The 23,183-nt window shown below is 35.7% G+C and overlaps 1 protein-coding gene and 1 pseudogene across 4 annotated transcripts in view; both read left to right on the top strand.

Moving 5' to 3' along the window:
- The window catches only part of RFX7 (regulatory factor X7), a 128,770-nt gene that overhangs the window by 23,538 nt on the left and 82,049 nt on the right, over nucleotides 1-23,183 (top strand). The gene's annotated exons all lie outside the window — the stretch shown is intronic.
- LOC113269657 (spliceosome-associated protein CWC15 homolog) lies at nucleotides 16,027-22,522 on the top strand (annotated as a pseudogene).

Below are 23,183 nucleotides of genomic sequence, written 5' to 3'. Positions count from 1 at the left end.
CCAGCAGGAAGATTATTTAAGAAATGGTGTTAGTGCAATTGCTTAGCTTTTTGAAGGACAGAGTAAATAAATTTAGAGCCTCAACTCAAGAGCAGGTCATCAGAACAATTACAGAGGAATAAATGGTTCAGTGAAAGAAAAATGGGATGATTTAAAAAAAAAAACTAGAACGAACTAGAAATGAACTTATGATGGAGTGGAATATTTTTTTTCTGTTAGAAGTAGTAGAAAACATCTCAAGGCAAAAAGATTTTACTACTTAAAATGAAAAACAGAATAACATTTAGGTATTAAACCTTTTTTACCTATACCTATATGTCCAAATTAAAAGACAAATCAGAACAGAATAAAATGTTTATGGTTATGCTGCCATTAAAAATGTTTAAAGAGAGCATGTCATTACATGAATAAATTCTTTTGATAGAATATGAGAGAAAAAAAAGTCACAGTTTCACGCAGCCAGACACAAACACATGCACACACAACCCTAATCGTAGAAAAAGAGAATAGAATAAAAACACACCAAAATCTTGCCTGTCCTTAATGTTGGGGTTGATAATATGGGTGATTTTTAAAGATTTTATGTATTTTTCCGAAATAAGCAACTTGCTTTAAAAATATTTCTTTTAAAATTGCTTTCAGAGTAAGTCTAAACACTTCCTAATTCATTTCTAGCTTGACTTTCCAGCTTCTCTTCTCTGCCCTCCTTTCTCTTACACACAGTTTCTCTCCTGTGGACTAGCACAGTGCTGTTTACAAAATTTTACAAAAATTATGATGTGAATGCCTTCAACTTGTTCCATTTTACTACCTGGCCCATTACACTTTATTTGTATTAGGTCCATCTGTATCACCTATTTAGGTTATTTGCCCATCCATGAAGGATATCCTTGCTTTGCTCCAGTTGCCTGATAGGTATTTTGTAGTATCTGATGTTCCCATAAAGGTCTGGTGTATGGTCTTCCATCTCTTTTCCTTGGCTTTGGCTTTACCCTTTAGCAGTAGTGCTTCCCTCTTCTCTTTGCATATTCAGAGACAGATTTCAAGACCATAATTAGGTCACCCCAGTTTACCTTGTTCTCTCCACTGTTTTTTACCCCATTTTACCTTGTACTTCCAGTATAGCACTTATAGTTTGCACGTACTGTATTTTCTACTGTGTGTGTCTTTTCCAGTAGATGTTGAGCCCCTGATGGGCAGCAACCATGTCTTATTCATCTTTGTATCTCCCACAGTGCTATGTTAGCAAATATTTATACTCTTATGTTGATTTTGAATAATGATTTGTCACAGTTTGAATCACTAGTAGAAAGATGTTTTAGTCCATTTTTACCCATATGCATTTCTTATTTGATATATAATCTTAATGTGCTATGTTTTTAAAAAGATTTATTTTTTACATTGTAAAAGCAAAGGATATTCATTATAGAAGACATAAAAAACAAAATAACTTGTTTCCACCATCTGTATGAAACATATATGTTTCTTTTGATTCTTTTTTCCTGTAATTTTTTGTTTTTGCCTCACTTGAATCATATTGTGTCATTTTCCTTAATATTCATTCATTATAATTATTCATTTATTCAACTAATATTAAGTACCTAATATTAGGCAAGTATTCTTTTAGAACTCTGGAGTTTTAGCAGTAAGCAAATTAGTTAAAAAGATCTGTTTTCATAAAGCCTGTATTGTATTGGAGGCAGACATAATAAGCAGTAAGTTAAGAATGAATATACTATGTGACATACTGGTAAATTCTCAGAAGAAAAGCAAAGCAGGAGAAGAGGGAGTTGTATATCAGGGAAAGGATTACAGTTTTAAGTAGGTTGGTCAAGGAATCCTCACCAAAGTGATATTTGAATAAAGACCTGAATTATGGAGTGAGTCTTGTGGATATTTGAAGACAAAGCCTTCATTTATAATGGTGGGACCTAAATGTTCAACAATAAGAGAATGCTTATTATTATTTTTAAATTACTATCAAGATTTAATTATATAGCCATAAAAAGATTCTGATGTCAGTTAATGTATAATGACTTGGGAAAATGCCCATCATGCAATGTTAAATGGAAAAGGCAAAATAAAAACTAGTTTCACCCTGACTTTAAAAAGATCTTATACATACATATATATGTACAAATATATGAATGTAACTAGAAGAAAATGCACCAGAATTTAGCAGAAGTTCTTTGTTGGATATGATCTTGGGTTTTTCTTCATTTCTGTATTTCTCAAAAATTTTTAATGAGTATATGTTAAAATAATCTTAAAAAGTACTTAAAAATTCATTTTGATATATCATAACTTCCAGGTCCTGCCATAATGGAGTAATGGATATTAAACTTTTCCTCTCTCCATAATCAACCATAAAACTGAATAAAATATATATAGCAATTGAGGTTTTCTTAGCATTAGATAGCAAAGCATAGGGCAGTGATCCTTGAGAGGAAAACCCAAGAGGTAAGCTCACACTGGCTTTCCAAACTGCAGCTCAGGAGGAGAGTCCAAAGAGAGACCAGAGCTTTAGTGCAGTGGAGAAAACAGTGATTGGAGCGCATGGCTGCTGAAGCAGCTGGAATTTGTGAGACTGGGTACTGGAAAGGAGGGAACTTTTTAGAGAAGGAGCTTCGGAAATCTCCACAGGGTCCTTGGATTCTTTGGCTGAATACCGAACTCCACATATGCAGGGCAGGTCTCTTTTCAGAGAACAACTAACTACTGGGGTCTGTAAGTCAAGAAGAGATTCTAGAGATCACACAGAATTTTGGCCAGTCAAATTGGAAGGAGCTAGTTGAGCCCCTTGGGCATCAGTTGAGACCCCAGAAAGCCATATACTTTAGAACTAAGGTTACTCTATCCATAGAGTAGGAGCTATTTTAGACCCATTCTAACAGTCTAAAACTAACCCTCAAAAGTATCAGGTTGAGCTGCCCATAAATTAACTTCATGCCAGAACACACTTTGAAGGAACTCCATTCGACATAGTACCAACAATTTCCAGCTATATAAGAAATTACTAGATGTATGAAGAAGTGGGCAAGTACAGCTCATCTCAAGGAAAAAAACAGTGGGAACAGAGTCAAAGGACAAAGATGTGGGCAAAGTTGGCCAATATTTTAAATTGTCTCTGGTAAATAGGTTTAAGTATTTAAAGGAAAAAATGGGCATGATCCATGTCCAGATAGGGAATCTAAACAGAAATGGAAATCTAGGAGAGCTTGGGTGGCTCAGTTAGTTAAGCGTCCAACTCTTGGTTTCAGCTCAGGTCATGATCTCAGGGCTGTAAGAACAAGCCCAGGGCTCTGTGTTCAGTGGGGAGTCTGTTTGAGATTCTTTCTCTCCCTCTCTGCCCCACTCCCACTCACACTCACTCGTGCTCTCTCAAATAAATACATCTTTAAAAAAAAAAAAGAAATGGAACTCTAAATAAAAATTAGATGGAAAAATCTAGAACAGAAAAATTCAATACCTGAAATGAAAAATTCACAGAATATGTTTAATGGCAAATGGGAAACTGCCAGGAGAAAACTTAAGTAAACTGAACCCAGACGGGGAAAAAAAAAAGAACAAGCCTCAGAGATCCCTGCCAATATTGAATGGTAGAACATATGTGTAAATTCAGTCCCGAAAAGAGAGGAAAGATTGTAGCAAGAAAATACTTAAAGATATGATAGTTTAAAGATTTCCAAATTTGACTAAAATTTGGACAATAAATTTCACAGACCTGTGGAGGTCAACAAACTCCAATTGGATGGAGGTGATTGAAGCCTTCTTGTTGCTCACTGCACAAGCTGTTAAAGTTGGGTCTCTACTTCCTTCCCCATTAAAGATAAGCTGTACTTCACTTTGTCATCCTCACCTCTAGTGGCCCAGATGCTAGATATCCATAAAACCAGGCTTCCTGTTTTTTCTCCTGTCTCTTAAGTAATCAGCCTGCCAGTTCATTGCCCCATCTCTGGTTTTCCAAACAGGCTCTTCGCGAAGTAGGGACACTGTGTTTTTCTGTTTTGGATTTAAAACATAAGAAACGAATAATGTGGAATAGTCAATAGCCAGTGAATCATTGAAGGATTTCTAGGACTCCTCTCTTGAGGGAAAGTATAGCGAAAGATAAAATGAAGTCTCAGTCATAACTGTACAAGAGACGAAAGCAGAAGAAACAAGGAATATTGGATCTCTTTATATGTGAATAATTGAATTGTTAAATTATTAAAGGATTAAACTCTTATGCTGTTGCTTATATGTAATAAATGTGTTGGTTCATTACTAGAGAAATAATAAGAATGAGAGAAAACTATGACAGGTTGGTTTGGTTGAGTAAGAGAATATTGATTACTATCCTTTACATGAGATATTTAGCATTCGAGCTTGAATACGTTGCCACAAAAACAATTATACATATCATTAAATTTGTGTTAAAGTTATAAATCAAATCTTACATATCATGAAATTCAGTTAATGTGTACTCAGACAACTAGTGCTCAAGTTAAATGGACATTGACTTAAAATGCTTAGTGGAAAAGCTAAAGCATTTGCTTTAGAATAGTCCATGCATTGATTTATGACATCAAGAGGAGGGAATCACACAAATCCCAGAGTACGGTTGATTCTCAAGTCAACTGTACTGGACTCCAAAAAGGAAATATCGTAGGGGGAAAAGGCTGGAATGTTCTCTGTTCTAGACAAGAGCCACTTAGAATGCATGAACCTGTCGGGACACCTGGGTGGCTCAGTCAGTTGAGCATCTGCCTTCGGCTCAGGTCGTGATCCCGACATCCTGGGATCGAGTCCCGCATTGGGCTCTTTACTGGCAGGGAGCCTGCTTCTCCCTGTCTGCCACTTCCCCTGCTTGTGCGCATGTTCTCTCTCTCTCTGACAAAAAAAATGAGTAAAAATCTTTAAAAAAAAAAATGCACGAACTTGGATTGATCTGCTTCTGGGGTGAAAGCTCTATAAGACATTCTTGTGATAATTAGGGAAAATGTGAATGTGGTCTGTGTGCTATATTGTGAAATTGTTGTTAATTTTCTTAGGTGACATAATGGAATTGTGGTTATTTAGAATTTGCTTTTTCATAGGAAATGCATGTCAGACTATTTAGAGATCAGATTTCTTAAGGTCTACAACTTACTTGGCACAGCAGAATACACATGTTGTATATGTGTGTGTGTGTGTATATATATATATAAATATATACTTTATACTGTATAAAGAGAAAATAAATTGGCAAATGTTGAATCTAGGTTAAATGTGTACAGTTCTCTTCTTTTGAATTTTCTTTGCTTTAAAAACTATTTTAATAAAAAGTTGGACAATATTTGCACGCATTTGGCAATTTTTAAAATATCTTCAGGGGCGCCTGGCTGGCTCAGTTGGTAGAGCGTAGGATTCATGATCTTGGGGCCGTAAGTTTGAGCCCCATGTTGGGTGTAGAGGTTACTAAAATTAAAATCTTTAAAAATAAGTAACCTTCAAAAAAGAAATCATGATGAAAATTTAAAAATTCTGAGAAATTAGATGGTAATGAAAAGATTTTGTCAGAATTTATAGATGCAACAAGCTGGCACTTGATAAAGAAATTTGTAGATTTACTGGTTTGCACTAGTAAAAAAGAAAATTTGAAAATTAATGAGCTAATAAGCTTTCAATTTAAGATGAAAAATTAAGAGTTAACCCAAAGAAAATAGAAAGAAGGAAGTAATAAAGGTAATAAAGGAAAATGAATAAGACAACTAAGGTATGATGGGATCACCAACGTCTAAGTTGGTTTCTTCGAAAAATCTTGTTAGATGGTCAAGACTCAGGAATGACAGATAAAGAAAAAAGTAGATGTAAATAATATTAGGAATGAAAAATGAGGCATAACTGTGATGCAGCAGATATTAAAAATAAGGGAATTTGTAAGCAACCTTGATGTCTGTATATTTTAAAAATCGAATGCAATGGATAAATTCTAAGAGAACTTAAAATTACTTCAATAATAGAAAACCAGATTGCCCTTTAGCCACTGAGGAAATTGAATGGGTTCTTTGAAAACTATCTGCAAATAAAATACCAAGTCCCAATAATCTTAGGGGTGAAATCTAACCAAATATTCAAGGAAATTTTTTTACAAATTTACAAATTAGAAAAAGAGGGAATACTCCACGATCTTTATAAAATATGTTTAAACTCTTGATACTCTTCCCTCCAAGAGGTCGAAGCCTAATTCCTTCATCTTGAGGGTGCGCTGGACCTAATGATGCAATTCTAACAGCAGTAACAAAAAAGTGATGGGTGGGACTTAAGCAAATAGTTCATAAAAGTCACTGCAGCTTCTTCCTCACTCATTCTTTTGGTTTACTTGTTCTTTGAGAAACCAGCTTCTTATCATGAGAACACTCAAGCCTACGGAGATACTTATCTGGTGAGACACTGAGGCCTCCTGCCAAGAGCATGTGAATGGGCCCTCTTGGAAGTGGATTCTGCAGCCTCTGACAGAAACCTAATGAGAAACCCTTAGAACCCACCAGCTAAGCCACTCCCAAGTTCCTGACACATGGAAGCTTTTAGACAATAAATGTTTGTTGGTTTAAACCACTACAGTTTGGGGTCATTTATTACACAGCAATAGCTGATATACATTACTGCTCATTTTGTGAGACTAGTATAATCTTAGCACCTAAACCAGATAGAATATAAAAATGGCCTTTAATTTTAGTCTCCCACTCAAGCATAGGAACAGTAAAGTCCAAAACAAAAATTAGAAAATCAAAGCCAAAGATGCATAAAAAAGGAGAATACATCTTAGCCAGCTTAAATGTATGAGAGTGCAAAGTTAGTCCATTAGAAAATCTGTTCATATATAACAGATGAAGGAAGACAAATTATTTGATGATCTGAATTGATGTAGGAAAAGAATTTAATTTAATAATAACATTCAGTATCTGTTTGTGATAAAACTCCTAGCAAGCTAAGAATAGAACTTCCTTAACTGATAAATAATGTCTACAAAGATACCACAGAAAACATACTGATCAGTAAGAAAGATCTAAAATACCCCCCTTTTTTTCATTTAAATTCAGTTAATTAATATATAATGTATTGTTTCAGGGGTACAGGTCTGTGATTCATCAGTCTTATATAAACCCAGTGCCCATTATAACACACACCATCTCCAGTGTCAAACACCAGTTACCCCATTCCCCCACCCCTCCCCTCTGCAACCCTCACTTTGTTTCCTAGCATTAAGAGTCTTATGGTTTGTCTCCCTCTCTGGTTTCATCTTGTTTCATTTTTTCCTCTCTTCCCCTATGATCCTCTGCCTTTTTTCTTAAATTCCACATATGAGTGAAATCATATGATAATTGTCTTTTTCTGATTGACCTATGCCACTTAGCATAATACCCTCTAGTTCCATCCAAGTCATTGCAAATGGCAAGATTTCATTTTTTGATGGCTGCGTAATATTCCATATTGCACACACGCCGCATCTTTATCCATTCATCTGTCAGTGGACATCTGGGCTCTTTCCATAGTTTGGCTATTGTGGACATTGCTGCTATAAACATTGGGTTGCAGATGCACCTTCGGATCACTACATTTGTATCTTTGGGGTAAATACCCAGTAGTGCAGTTGCTGGGTCCTAAGGTAGCTCTATTTTCAACTTTTTGGGGAACCTTCATACTGTTTACCAGAGTGTCTGCACCAGCTTACATAGTAATACAACAGTGTGGGAGGGTTCCCCTTTCTCTGCATCCTCGCCAACATCTGTCATTTCCTGATTTGTTAATTTTAGCCGTTCTGACTGGTGTGAGGTGGTATCTCATTGTGGTTTTGATTAGTATTTCCCTGATGCTGAGTGATGTTGAACACTTTTTCATGTGTCTGTTGGCCATTTATATGTCTTCTTTGCAGAAATGTCTGTTTGTGTCTTCTTCCCATTTCTTGATTGGATTATTTATTCTTTGGGTGTTGAGTTTGATAAGTTCTTTCTATGTTTTGGATACTGGACCTTTATTTGCTAGGTCATTTGCAGGTATCTTTTTCCATCCTGTTGGTTGTCTTTTGGTTTTGTTGACTGTTTGCTGTGCAGAAGCTTTTTATCTTGATGAAGTCCCAATAGTTCATTTTTGCCTTTGTTTCCCTTGCCTTTGGAGACGTGTCTAGCAAGAGGTTGCTGCCTATGTTCTCCTCAAGGATTTTGATGAATTCCTGTCTCACGTTTAGGTCTTTCATCCATTTTGAGTCCATTTTTGTGTATGGTGTAAGGAAATGGTCCAGTTTCATTCTTCTGCATGTGACTGTCCAACTTTCCCAACACCCATTTGTTGAAGAGACTTTTTTTCCATTGGATATTCTTTCCTGCTTTGTCAAAAATTAGTTGACCATGAAGTTGCGGGTCCATTTCTGGGTTCTCTATTCGGTTGCATTGATCTTTGTGTCTGTTTTTTGTGCCAGTACCATACGGTCTTGATGATTACAGCTTTGTAATAAAGCCTGAAGTCCAGAATTGTGATGCCACCAGCTTTGGTTTTCTTTTTCAACATTCCTTTGGCTCTCTGGTTCCATACAGATTTTAGGATTATTTGTTCCAGTTCTGTGAAAAAAGTTGATGGTATTTTGATAGGGATTGCACTGAATGTATAGATTGCTCTAGGTAGCATAGACATTTTAACAATAGTTGTTCTTCCAATCCATGAGCATGGAACATTTTTCCATTTCTTTGTGTCTTCCTCAGTTTCTTTCATGAGCATTCTATAGTTTTCTGAGTACAGATCCTTTGCCTCTTGGTTAGGTTTACTCCTAGGTATCTTATGGTTTTGGGTGCAATTATAAATGGGATTGACTCCTTAATTTCTCTTTCTTCTGTCTCATTGTTAGTGTATAGAAATACAACTGATTTCTGTGCATTGATTTTATATCCTGCAACTTTACTGAATTCCTGTATGAGTTATAGCAATTTTGGAATGGAGTCTTTTGGGTTTTCCACAGAGTATCATGTCATCTACAAAGAGTGAGAGTTTGACTTCTTTGTGGATTTGGATACCTTTTATTTCTTTTAGTTGTCTGATTGCTGAGGCTAGGACTTCTAGTACTGTTTAACAGCAGTGGTGAGGGTGGATATCCCTGCCGTGTTCCTGACCTTGAGGGAATACCTCTCAGTTTTTCCCCATTGAGAATGATATTTGCTGTGGGTTTTTCATAGATAGCTTTTATGATATGGAGGTATGTACCCTTTGTTGCTACACTGCGATGAGTTTTTATCAAGAAAAGATACTGTACTTTCTCAAATGCTTTTTCTGCATCTATTGAGAGGATCATATGGTTCTTGTCCTTTCTTTTATTTATGTAGTTTAAAACACTCTTAAAAATTAGAAACAACATATAGGTGCTTGTTATCACTCTTACCAATATTGTACAGAGTCTTAGCACATTCAGAAATAAAAGGAAAAAATGATTGAAAGTTAGGAATAATTAGAAGAAACAAATTATCATAGGTTAACCTATGTGGAAAACTCAATCTACATAAAAATGAAATTATTAATAGTCTAGCAAAAGTCATTTTCATTTGGATATACAGTAAAATTTTTACTATATATATAATTTAAAATAAATAATTTATAATATATACAATTTAAAAACATACAATAACAAAAATAAATAGGTTCTTGTAAATCTAAGTTGAGATTTTAGAAGATTATAAAACCTTATCGAGAGATTTAAAAATAATTTAGACCTAAATAAATGGAGAAATGTACTACTACCATAAAAATTCTTTCATGTCTTACCAAGTAATTCTACGGATCCAATGCAATTTTAACCAAAACAGTGTTTTCCATAAAACCACAAAATCAGACAAAGTTAAGCACTTGCAATCTCAAATGCCAAGACTAATTATGACTACAGTAGTTATGGCATAGAGTTCTAATTTCTCCATATCCTTGTCAACACTTATTACTTTGTTGTGTTTTTTAATCCATCCTGATGGCAATGAGATGATATCTTATATTTTAACTTATGAACGTTCATAGCACTATTTGTTGAAAATTTGTCCTCCATTGAGTTGGTTTTGCATCTTTGTCAAAAGTCAATTCATCATATTTGAATGAGTCTGTTTCTAGGTGCTCTTGTGTTCCATTCTTCCTGTGTCTGTTACTGCCAATACAATGGTAATATCAGCTTCATAAAATGAATTGGGAAGTTTTCCCTCTTCTATTTTCTGGAAAAGATTTTGTAGAATTGGTGTTCTTAAATGTTTGATAGAATTCTCTAGTGTTTCTGAGCATTTATATTTAGTTCTAAAGTTTTGTTAATCCTGTGTCAACATAATGAAAGTGAAAGCATAAGTCACACACTAAGAGAAGATAGTTGCGACAAAGCTGAAAGGTTAGTATTTGAAATATATAAAGAAGTCTTACAGATTGCTAAGAGAAGCAAACAGAAATTTGAGCAAAAACTATAATGCATTTCATTAAAAGGATACATGGTTTTTTAAAAAAACACTAAAACATACTCAGACTTGTCAGTTTTCAGAGAAAGGCAAATCATGACAACCATTTCATAACCACCAGACTTAGCAAAAATTAAATGTTTCCTCCTGGCTATTGGACAGATCTTTTCTGTATAGAATTATAGAGTCAAAGACCACTTAAATAATAATAAAAAGTAAAGCTGGGCCATATATGTTTTAAATACCTTGTAGAATTGGGGCAGAATTAATAATAAAGACTTGTAAAAAAAAATTAAAAACAAAAAAACTCTCTACCCTGAGTGTTCAGTTCATTTAGTGTTTTCTCTCCTTTGATCCTATAGGGAGAGCATATAATCCAGATTAGGGATTTGGAGAAATCACAGTATTTTTTGGAGTGTGTTCTTTGTTTTACCTGTGACACCTTCCATAAGTCATAGAAAAATCCCCTCCTTAGGGGAAATAACTCTCTTTTTGCTTTTATTGTCTTAATTGGCACCCTTACATGTATTTTAGATCCCTTTTAGTTCTAGACAATGTGGTTATTTTAGATGTGTCTGTGTACATTAATTATTGTGGTTGCTTGGTTACTTCTTTAAACTTTGTGAACAGCGAATGTCTAGTTTTAACTGCAGCAGCTTTAGAATTGGATGAGTTTTTGACCCTCACTTCCACTTGATTTCATACATTTTCTTTTGGTCTATAGGAACATAAGACCAAAATGAGATTTTTGGGGTAGGATTTTAATTAAATTAATCTTGTATTTCATGGCCACTATTACTTGAATGAAGGAATGGGGGATGAGTATAATAGCTCTACAGATAGAATAATATGGATCGTTGCCTTTTTTACCTGAACAAATCAAAAAAGGTTTTCCTGATAATTTAGTCCTCAGAGCTTCCATTAGAATATTATTAGGAACTAGACCCTCAAAGCCAGCTTAGGCCTCACCAATACCCTGGGTACCATTGATTCTCCTTGGGTTTGTGGGAGTAGTCTTACCTGTGCTTCTAGATCATCATTTTCCAATTTGGGATACTTGCTCCTCGAGACCCACAAAAATAACGTTTCTTCACCAAATTAGTCGGGAGATGCCGTGTACTGTAGTCCTCTTTTTAAACCCCTCTCAAATGGACACAGTACTCGTTGGCATATTAAGATCCTTGAATAGTCAGGTATTATAGGGATGGAAGAACCTAGAATATGTTTAATATTGTTTAATTCAGCAATTCCTAAATTGACTTGAATATTGGCCACTTTTTCCATGGGGTACCTATTCATATTGGGAGGAACAGTCCTCACAAAATACAACTCTAGAATATTGGTAATATGTCACTAGTGTATACCTACCTGCAGTTCCCTGTTCCAGATGGTTATAAGGCTGGCTTCTAACATTTTTGTACTCCTTTTATATTTGACACCTATCTTCTGCCTATGCTGTGTTACTGATTGTAAAATATAAATGCTTTATCATCTGTGGCTGTGATTCTTGGTTTTAAAGTAAAGGGGTAATAGGATATTAAATTAGTCACTTCTTTTTTTTTGGAGGACAGATACTGGGATACTGATTACTGCTCTAGTAAAATCTAGAAAGTAATTATTCTGCATGTATCATGATTGAAGGCAGTCTAAGAAATTTGCATTTTTATACATACTTTTTAAGGAGAAAGCCCTATAATTAAAGAGTAATGACCTGTTTTGTCTCTGCATGCTCACTTCTGAAGGAGTCATCAAATTTTTCTTATATTCTTTTAAATGTAGCCCATGAGATGTACTGTGCCATAGACCTACACTGCCCAGTACACTAGTTACTAGCTACATGTGGCTGTTGAGCCCTTGAAATGTGGCTAAATCATAATGGAATATGTTAAGTATTAACTACATACTGGATTGTAAAGACTTAATATGAAAAAACGATCTAAAATATTTCAGTAATTCTTATATTGATTACATATTGAAGTGGTGATATTGTGAGGGTAATATTTTGATGTATTAATAAAATATTAAAATTAATTTCATCTTTTTTTTTTACCACTTATTGTGACTACTAGATAATTTAAGATTACTTATGTGGCCTGTATTATATTTCTTTTGGACAGACATATTCCCCATGAGCTGACAGGTCTCAGAGACTGAAACTCATTATTTAAGTTTTTATAAAGCTTTCTGGCCCAGGAAAGAATTCATTTTTGTTTTGGAAACTTTTGGCCTAAGATGTCATGATCCTTCATTTCATAAGTCTCTTTGAAGTATCCTAAGAGATCACTACCAGACCTACTACGTGGAATTGTGCTTTAGGCACAGAGAGAAAGGTAGAAAATCTAAATCTTTCTAACTGTATCATTAATCATTTATCTTGCCTATTTCCATTGATAACTATTCTACCTTTAAAATGTATCTGTCTTGGTATCTTCCTCTCTAAACGTTCATTTGAAAATTGAGTATTCTTTGATCTCCGTAGATAGCCTTCTGCTTCATATAAATGAGCAGCATTTTTAGATCAGGCTCTCCACTTTTGGTTCTTTTAGTACTTTTGGGGAGAGAATTTTAGTAACAACTGTCAAATTAGTTTTCATGTTTTTTGCCTTTTCATGATGACAAAAAGTTCTGTGATTCTTGGGGTTAAATGGAGGACAAGGACATTGAACATGGTGGCTACATTTTTTGGAACAGAGATTGGAATACTGAACCCTTCGCTACCCTAATAAAATCTAGAAAAGAGTAAGTTGTGTCTCAAGAGTGAAGGCAGTATACGCAAGAGTCATTGAACTACAATTTTAAGAAATGTCCTTGTAGCAGTTGATACAAGACAATAATATAATTTCTGATCTGCTTACCGAGCATCACTGCCTGAGTCTGCCATCTTAGAGGAAATCTCATTTTAACTTTGGTCTTCTACAGCCATTCCCACTATGGTTTCCTTGTTTTAGGATCTCAGTTAAGAATCTAATAAGCACCTGGAAATAATAGGTTGACTTAATGCTGTTCAGTTTAAAAAGACGTACACACAAGGTCGCCTGGGTGGCTCAGTCAGTTAAGCATCTGACTCTTGATTTCTGCTCAGGTCGTGATCTCAAGATCATGGGATTGAGACCCACGTTGGGCTCCACAGTGGGCATGGAGCCTGCTTAAGATTCTCTCTCCCGCTCCCTCTGCCTCTCCTCACACCCCCATGCTTGCTCGCTCTCTCTCTCAAAAGAAAATAATAAAATAAAAAGACTTACACACGTTACCTATTGGTGACACGTAAGGTGCATCCAAAGAAAATGAGGGCACTTACTTTTATCCCCACATATTTTTTATTTTAACAATCTGCCTTATTTCTGACCTAGCTTTCTCATAATGTAACATAAGAAGATACTAAGCTGCATGGCTGTGTCACTCTTTGTTTGAAGCTATACAGTAAGAGAAGAAGAGTAATTCTCACTGGGCTGCCCACATGATTCTGTCCTGCCTCGTTTTTTAGTTTGTTTTTTAAAGTTTTATGTGTTTATTACACAAATTCAAACAAGAACAAAAAGTGCAAAAACCTTTTTGAAACTTTGAAAAGAAAGTAAAACCTCTTCAAAATTTCCTCTTCCAAAGAAAACAGAGTCATCCCTATAGATGGATCTCACTGCCTCATGTTTCATTTCATTATTTTCATGCATTGTTATGTGGTCTATAGACCAGGTAAATTTGCCTGTATTTGGAACCAGAGGCTGCCTCTGCAGATCAGCGCTAGAGGGCATTGAAGCCCAGCAAAAAGTGTATGACTTGGGAGCTAGCCAAAACCTTCATTCAGCTCACTGACTGGCAATACTTCATGTTTTTTGGAGAAGGAAGTTCCAAAATGATGAGACTGGGACACAGTTGTTCTTAATTAAAATCCCAGTGTAGAATAGAGGCATGATTATTTGGTATAATAGGAGCATTTTTACTAGATAATGTGGCCAAATAAAAGTCAGTGTGTGACCTTGCACAAGTCATTTAACCTTTTGATTCTCCATTTTCTTACTGTAAATGAAAGGGTTAGACTAGATTTACTTTCATTTAATACTTATTAAGAATCTGTTACCTGGGGCGCGTGGGTGGCTCAGTCGGTTAAGCACCTGCCTCTGGCTCAGGTCATGATCCTGGAGTACCAGGATCCAGTCCCCAGTTGGGCTTCTTGCTCAGCAGGGAGCCTGCTTCTCCCTCTGACCCTCCCCCCCCATGCTCTCTCTCTCTCATTCTCTCTCAAATGAAATCTTAAAAAAAAATAAAAATCTGTTGTCTGTGTGTTATGCAGTATGACTTTTATATAGATCATCTTTAAACAAGATAAACATCTTCACAAAAAACTTTAGAGGAGGTGTCCTATATACTTCAAGAAAAAAAGAGTTCATCTCAGTAAAGGGCATACAGCTATTAGTGGCAGAATGGGAATTCTTTCTTTCATAAACCATGTTTTTTTCCCTGCTACATATACTGAGGTGTTTCTTACTGGATAAATTTATTTGAGTGGTTCCTTTTAACTTTTAGAAAGTGTATTACGTGAACAAATGCCTTCCCTATCATTTGATTACTTTGAATTTCTATTATAAATCTGAAAATCTGCATGTTAAAAAAAATGGGGAAATACATAGATTGAGACTAATGAAAATCGCACAATTTGTTCAGTACCCTGCCTCCCCAAAGTACAGATTTTTCAGTACTTTTAGAGCAAATTTTAAAAGTAAAATTCAGCATTTGGGATAAGCAGCAATCATATAATAAAAGATATTTATATGTGGAGAATAGCAAAACAAGGAAAATAACTTTACCAAAATGAATCATAGTCTAAACTTTCAAATACTAGTAACATACTCTGTATCACTGAATGGCTGTTTAGGAAACATTGTAAACTAACTCAGTAGGCACTGGATATAGTGGATGAATCTGTGATTCATGTAGTTTTATTTTTTTATATATTATATATATTATATAATATATATTATATTATATTATATTATATTATATATATTATATATAAATATATAAATAAATATTTATTTATTCATGTGATTCATGTAGTTTTATGAGTGTGTAAGTCTTTCGTAGTTTAAATCAACATCAGAAGATTTTTAGGTCTTAAACGAGTCCGTTAGTTGTAGGACCTGCATGGTTGATGATGTGCTTTTCTTTTGGAAAGGAGCTGCTAAGCCCTGCCCTTATTTAAAACTTTTTATTTTGAAAAATTTCAATTGCATACAGAAAGAAAATGCAGTGAACTTCCGTGTCCTTATTGTTCAGCTTCAACAACTAGTCTCATAGCTAAATATGTGTGTGTATGTGTCTGTGTATGTATATATATAAAATCTCTGTTGATTATTTTGAAGAACATCGTGGACATATCATCTGCAAATAAATACAACTGTATGATTAATCTACCAAGAAAAATAATAGTCTTTCCTTAATATCTGCACGCATACAATTCCTCCTCATTTTCATGTCTCATTTTTTTCCTTTGTAATTTGTTTTAATTGTTATCCTTATATTGCTGTTGGTTGATTGTCTCTTAATCTTTTTTTTTTTTTTTTTAAGATTTTATTCATTTATCTGACAGAGAGACAGCCAGTGAGAGGGGGAACACAAGCAGGGGGAGTGGGAGAGGAAGAAGCAGGCTCCCAGAGGATGAGCCTGACATGGGGCTCAATCCCAGAACGCTGGGATCACGCCCTGAGCCAAAGGCAGACGCTTAACGACTTAGCCACCCAGGCGCCCCTGATTGTCTCTTAATCTATAGGTCTTCTTTTAAAATTTTTCTTGTAGTTTTTTTTTTCTGTTGAAGAAACCGTATCATTTGTCCTCTGGAGTTTCCCACAGTCTGGGTTTTGCTGATTTCATTCCCATGCTGCTTTTTAGTATATTTCTCATCTCTACTTCCTGTGTGTTGGTAGTTAGATGTAAATATGGTTCAATACATAGATATGGTTTAATATTTGGGAAGAATACTTCATAGGTGGCTTTGTGTACATTCATCAAGAGGCTAAGCCCCCTTTTACTCTTATGGAATGTATTTCCGCAGCTATACTGTGCTAGATATCATAACTGTGCTCTAGGGAGCTATTTTTCTGTTGAGGGTCACTGAAGCAGAAGTCATTGTAGGTCCCATTCTTCTTTTCCCTTATTTCTATTGTGCCCTCTCTCACCCCTCCATTTGACCTTAAGGTTAGGGATTATTGGGAAGAGACTGTCTACCCACCTGTTGTATGTTCCTGGAGTATGTAGTTAAGGATACAGACGTCAAATGACTATTCTGAGTAATAGTAAATGCAGCATATCTTTAAACAGCTTTTTCGATCTCTCTGGGGTTTCTTATGTGCATACAGCTACCTTACCTTTAGGAAAAATTCAGCTAGAGTTGCTGTATCAAATATATGGTATATCTTTGCCTTTCATACCTAGGCTTTCATTAAAATTCTGCAGAGACTTAACATACTAATCAAGTGATAGTTATAAAGCATCACAGTTTTCTGGATTTTAAACTAATTCAGCACCAGCAAGGCCATATTCTCATCGTGGGAGAGAGAAAGCAGAGTGGTACCCAGTTACATGATCAATATCTTTGCCTCCAGCGTTCCAGAGTTCTGGAAAGCCCATTTTCCTGCAGCCCACCCTCTGAGTCTGTTTTTAATACCCTTTGACTTGTATGATTCTGATACTTAAGTATGCATCAAGAACCATGATCTGAATACTTTTTCCCACACTCCTATCCCTGCTTCACCTTTCTTTTTCTCCCTTCTCTCTCCATCCATCATTTAATTGAGCACGCACTGCCTAATGTGTACCAGGAAAAGTGGTAGACTTAGGAAACACATAAGACAGCAGCCTTGACTACAAGGAAAGGGTGGACCACTGGACCTTTAGTTATCTATATGAAAAAAATACATATATCACACACAGAATCCAAGGAAACTCAAACACCAAAGGTGAAAAGCAAACATTTATAAGAAAATAAATCTCTCCCTCTTTTTTTTTTTAAAGTAGTCTCCACTCCAAGCATGGAGTCTGACACTAGGCTTGAACCCACGACCCTGAGATCAAGACCTGAGCTAAGATCAAGAGTCAGATGCTTAACCAAGTGAGCCATCCAGGCACCCTGAAAATAAATCTCTTTGTGACCTCATGATAAGGAAAAAGTTTTTAAAACAAGTCACCGAAAGCACTTTTCATGAAGGAAAATACTAATAAATTTGAATACATTAAAATAAAATCTTTCTGTAAAACACCATAAAAAGAAAAACAAGCTGCAGATGGAGGGAAAATATTTATAATTCAAATAATTGGCAAAGGATTAGTATTAAAGTATAAAGAGGACTCATTATTATAAGAATAATAATAGTAAACAACAAAGTAGAAAAATGGGTAAAGGATATGAGTAGGCAATACATATAAGAAAGCTTAGTGGTCAATAAACATGAAAGGATGTTAAACCTCATTAACAGAGTAATGCATATCAAAATAGTAAAATAATTTCACACACATTACATTGGCCAGAGTCTGTCATTACCAGATTTTGGAGTGGGTAAAGAAATTATTCTCATACACAGCTGATGAAGTATACTTTGAAGGGCAATTTAGCAATAATTAGTTGAAGATTAACATACCAGAATTCCCCTGCAAGGTTTGTGTATGTGTTTTTGTGTATGTGTCTGAGAAGAAGTGTTGCACTGCGCATAGCAAGATCTGTATACCAAATGTTTGTTGCAACATTGTGTGTTACGGTACAGAGCTGGAAACACCATAGGTGTCTTTCAGTAGAAGAATGTATAAATGAAAAATGGTATGTTCAGACAACGGGATACTATGTGTATTAGTTTTCTAGGGCTGCTGTAACACAGTACCACAGAGTAGGTAGCTGAAACAACAGGAATTTATTTTCTCACAGATCTGGAGGCCAGAAGTCCAAGATCAAGGTGTTGGCAGGGTTGATTCCTTCTGAGGGGTATGAGGGAAGGATCTTCCAGGTTGCTTTCCTTGGTTTGCAGATGGCCTTCTCCTTATGTCTCTTCACATCATCTTCCTTCCTTGTGTGTCTCTGTATCTGCATTTTCTCATTTTATTAGAACAGCTGTGGTATTTGGTTAGAGCCCACCCGCATGACTGATTGATTTATTTTAAGTTGATTGCTTCTATAAAGACCCTGTCCCCAAGTAAGTTCACATTGTGGGGTACTGAGGATTGATACGTAATTCAACCCATAATACTAGTAACAGTTAAAACAGATAAACAAGAGTGAATAAAAATAGATACACTTTTTCTAAAGCCTAGTAAGTAAAAGGGGGGAAAAGGTAGAATAATACATGCATCATAACTGCATGTTTATAATGTAAACAAAACTGCTTCATATTGTTTAGTGACATACATTAGTTCTCCCCCTTATCCAACAGGGACCCAAGTGGATACCTGAAACCATGGATAGTACCTATGTTTTTTCATATATATACACATACACACATATACATACACACATGTGTACCTATGATAAAGTTTAATACATAAATTAGGTACAGTAAGAGATTAACAACAAACTAATAAAATAGAACAATTATAACAATATACTATAATAAAATTTAGGTGAATATGTTCTCTCTAAATATCTGACTGTACCCACCCTTCCTGTGGTGATGTGAGGGTGATAAAATGCTTACATGATGAGATGAGGTGCAGTGAATGATGTAGCCGACATGATGTAGAGCTAGGCTACTGTTGACCTTCTGATTCTACAGTATACATCAGAAGGAAGACAACCTCCTTCTGGACTATGATTGACTTTGGGTAACTGAAACTGTGGAAAGCAAAACCACAGGTAAAGAGGGGACTACTGTACGAATATCTGTAGTAAAACTATAAACATTCATAAGAATGGTAACAAGTTCTAGATAGTGGTCACCAACAAAGGAATGGTGAAATGAAATTGGGAAAGAGCCCAGAGGGGCTTCAGTTGTATTCATGAAGTTTTCTTCCTTAAGGGAAAAAAGGGAGAAAATGTTCAGATTAGTTCAAAGTCACTGACAGGAACATGTGTTATATTATTCTTTATAACTTTACACTATACTTGCAACTTGGTAATCTCAAAAAATAATAGAACAAATACTAAATGAATGCAGTAATGTCACTAAGAAGTTGAAAGCTTAATTTTAATAATATTAATAATTAAATAGTAGGTAAAAGTTATCTGGTAATAGAGTTAGTTCTTCTAGTTGAAATTAGTTTTGGGGTTCCTGGGTGGCTTAGTCAGTTAAGTGTCCGACTCTTGATTTCTGCTCAGGTCATGATCTCAGAGTCCTGGGATTGACACACTGGGCTCTGTGCTCAGCAGGGAGTCTGCTTCAGGATTCTCTCTCCCCCTGCTCCTCCCTCACTTGCACACGCACATGCATGCACTCGCTCTCTCTCACTCTGTAAAACAGATACATCTTAAAAAAACAAATTAGTTTTAATTTTCTGAACAGGAAAATGAGTTTTTTAATAAAATTAGCAAATGTTTATGATATCTTGTGTTTTTAAAAAAAAAGTTCACTTTTCATACCTAACAAAGTTTCAACTTTTGAAATAACTCGTTTGTAGAGCATTGAATTGAGAATATTAGGGAACTTCTTATATGTGAGTCAACAACACACAGCATATGAATGACTTTGTTCTCTACACTCCAGAGTAGTAGCTCTCACCTAGGGACATACGATAATACGTGGAGCAGTTTTGGTTGTCTACTGACATTTAGTGGGTAGAATCCTGTAATACCAGGGGCGCCTGGGTGGCACAACAGTTAAGCGTCTGCCTTCGGCTCAGGGCGTGATCCTGGCGTTATGGGATCGAGCCCCACATCAGGCTCCTCCGCTATGAGTCTGCTTCTTCCTCTCCCACTCCCCCTGCTTGTGTTCCCTCTCTCACTGGCTGTCTCTATCTCTGTCGAATAAATAAATAAAATCTTAAAAAAAAAAAAAAAAAGAATCCAGTAATACCAAACATTCTATAAAGCATAGGACAAACTATACAGTAAAGGAAGATGCCGGTAAAAACCAGTGTCCCATCAAGAAACATTGGTCTACAAGCTAAATTACTTTTAAAGCAGATCCCCAAGGGTTCTTAAGATCAGGCAAGAACTCTGAACAATGACTATTTTTAAAGCATTTTGGGGAAGAGTCATAATGGTGTCTATATGGTTTCTGGAGGCTGCTGCATCAGACCTCGGCCAACCAGAAAAATGACAACAGCAGCTAGACCAACTTTTGAATCTGTGAGAGATGGGGGAGGAAAAAGAGAAGGTGATTTGAGCCACCTCTTAAAGCAATATTCGAGTAGAGACCTCACACAGATGAAATATAGATGAAGTATTCAGGAGGCAGAAGAAGTTTGGAATCACTATTTCAGGATGGAGCTGGAAGGGAGAGAGAGAGCTACAGCAAGAGAGAAGAAGTCATCTGACATGAGAACATAGCACATCTTCAGTGTCAAAGAAGCCTTGGTTAGACCAGATTCCTTCTGCCAACCTTGATGCAGGTGAGTCTCTCAGGGAGGAAGAAGATGAAGATTTTGAAGAGGAGAGTAATGATGATACTGCAGCCCTTCTTGAGGAACTAGAAAACCTTTAAGAATTGCTGAAGAGCAGGCTTGGAAGGAACAAGAGCAGAAAGCTGAAGAAGAAAGAATAAGTATAGAAAACTTTGATTCACCCAGACACCCCAGTTAATGTATTTTTATGTATATTTTTCCTGCTGCTGAAAAATTTTCTTAAACTTAAGTAGTCAGAGTAATGGTGAAAAAAGTAATTATAAGTTAATTCCAAATATATCCATAGATGATGCCATTTCTTGTTTGATAAGTTCACAATTTTTTTAATTTAAATTTTTATATACTTAATTTTAATTTTTGATCAAAGTCTTAGAGGCTTATAGTTTAATGAGTTCAAAAAGGTCTTACAGGATTTGCTAAGAGGTTCCCCAACCACTAACTCATTGCCTCTCAGAAAGAAAGCCAAGAGGAATAAGTACCTCCTATCTCTTCTTTTACTCGTCTCCCGGATATATTGCTCTGTTATCTTATCTGAGTATGTTTAAGAGTGAGGCACAAAAAGCTAAAGAGCTCATTGCAGGTGCTTGGGGCTTCTGCTTTCTGATTCAGTAGGTGTGGGGTGGGCTCTACAAGTTTGCATTTCTAACTAGTCCCAGATGATGCTAGTCCAAGAATTATATTTTAAGAACTATTTCACTAGGGAATGCTCTTGAGAGTCACATCTGTGGAAAGAATGGAAGAAAGCAGAGGGAAAGTTAAGGTGCAGAGCTAGAGAGTTCTGAAGCTGGAATGACCCATCAGAGTTGTCCCAAGTTGTAACAAGGAGCTGGGCCTTTATACCCCCATGTTGATCAGCCTCTGGGTATGGGCTGTCCTGGGAAGGAGCTAGGACCTTGGGGAGTGAAGTTTTCTTCAGCATAGACAATCCCCAGAGTGGGCTGACAACTGAAGTCTTTCTGCTGGAAGCACTACTAGCAGCTGAGGGACAGAGTTCTTCTTTCCTGAAAAGGGGAAATAGGGCAATATATTATAGAGTTCAAAAGTGGTCCTTCTAAGTCAGCCCCAGTCCTCAACCCAAGATGTACACTTTTTCTTATTTTTCTTTTGCCATAGATTAATTTTATCTATGCTAGAACTTCATGTAAATGGAACTGTACAGTGTGAACTTTTCTGGGTGGTGTCTTTGGCTCACTCTAATACCTGCTAGATTCATTCATGTGTTTCTAGGTATCATAAGTTTTTTAAATTGCTGAGTACTATGAATATACCACGTTTTTATCCATCCTTACATTGACTGCCATTTGGATTGTTTTCAGTTTGGGGCTATTATGACTAAAGATTCTATGAACATTATTGTTCAAGCCTGTTTTATGGATACACAGTTTCATTTCTTTTAAATAAATACCTAGGAGTAGAATTGCCACAATAAAAGATAGGTCTGTATTTAACTAATTTTTTCCGAAGTGGTTTTACCTTTTACATTTCCAACAGAAATGTATGACAGTTACAGTTGCTCCAAACTTGGTGTTTTCTGTTTTTAATTTTAGCCATCCTAGTGAGTATATAATAATATATCGTTTTGATTTTGATTTGCATTTCCTTGATGATTAATGATGTTGAACATCTTTTCATTTGTTTATTGGGCATTTGTATTCCTTTTTGTGTGTGAACTGCCTTATTTATTAACTGACTTTGCTGTTGAGTTGTAGGAATTTATTACATATTGTGAGCATCAGTCTTTTCTTAGGTATATGTTTTGCAAATATTGTTTTTGTTTGGTGGCTTGTTTTCTTAATTGATGTCTTTTGATGAATACAGTCGATTTTCATTTTGATGGAATCATTTTTTTAATGGTTATTGCATCCCAAGACATCTTTGTATATTTTCAGGTCATAATAGTCTGTGATTTCTTGTAGGCATTTTATAGTTTTAATTTTTATAGTTAATTTTAAGATCTAACTCAAAATTAGCTGTAGAATGAGTTATGTTCATTTGCTTATAGATATATCCAGTTATTTCATCAGCCTTTGTTGAAAAGTTTTTCTTTTATCACTTGAATTGCTTTAGTATTTCTGTTGCAAATCAATTGACTGCATAGAAGTCAGCTGTCATTCACTTTTTTACTGCATATGATATTAACTTTACTCCAGTTGCCCTCAAAATTTGCTTTTCATCTTTGTGTTTTCATCTCTGTGACTGTGATGTGCCCATGTG

This window comes from Ursus arctos, unplaced genomic scaffold (genome assembly GCF_023065955.2).
Source record: "Ursus arctos isolate Adak ecotype North America unplaced genomic scaffold, UrsArc2.0 scaffold_36, whole genome shotgun sequence".
NCBI classification, from domain to species: Eukaryota; Metazoa; Chordata; class Mammalia; order Carnivora; family Ursidae; genus Ursus; species Ursus arctos.
This window is presented reverse-complemented; position numbering and strand designations above follow the sequence as displayed.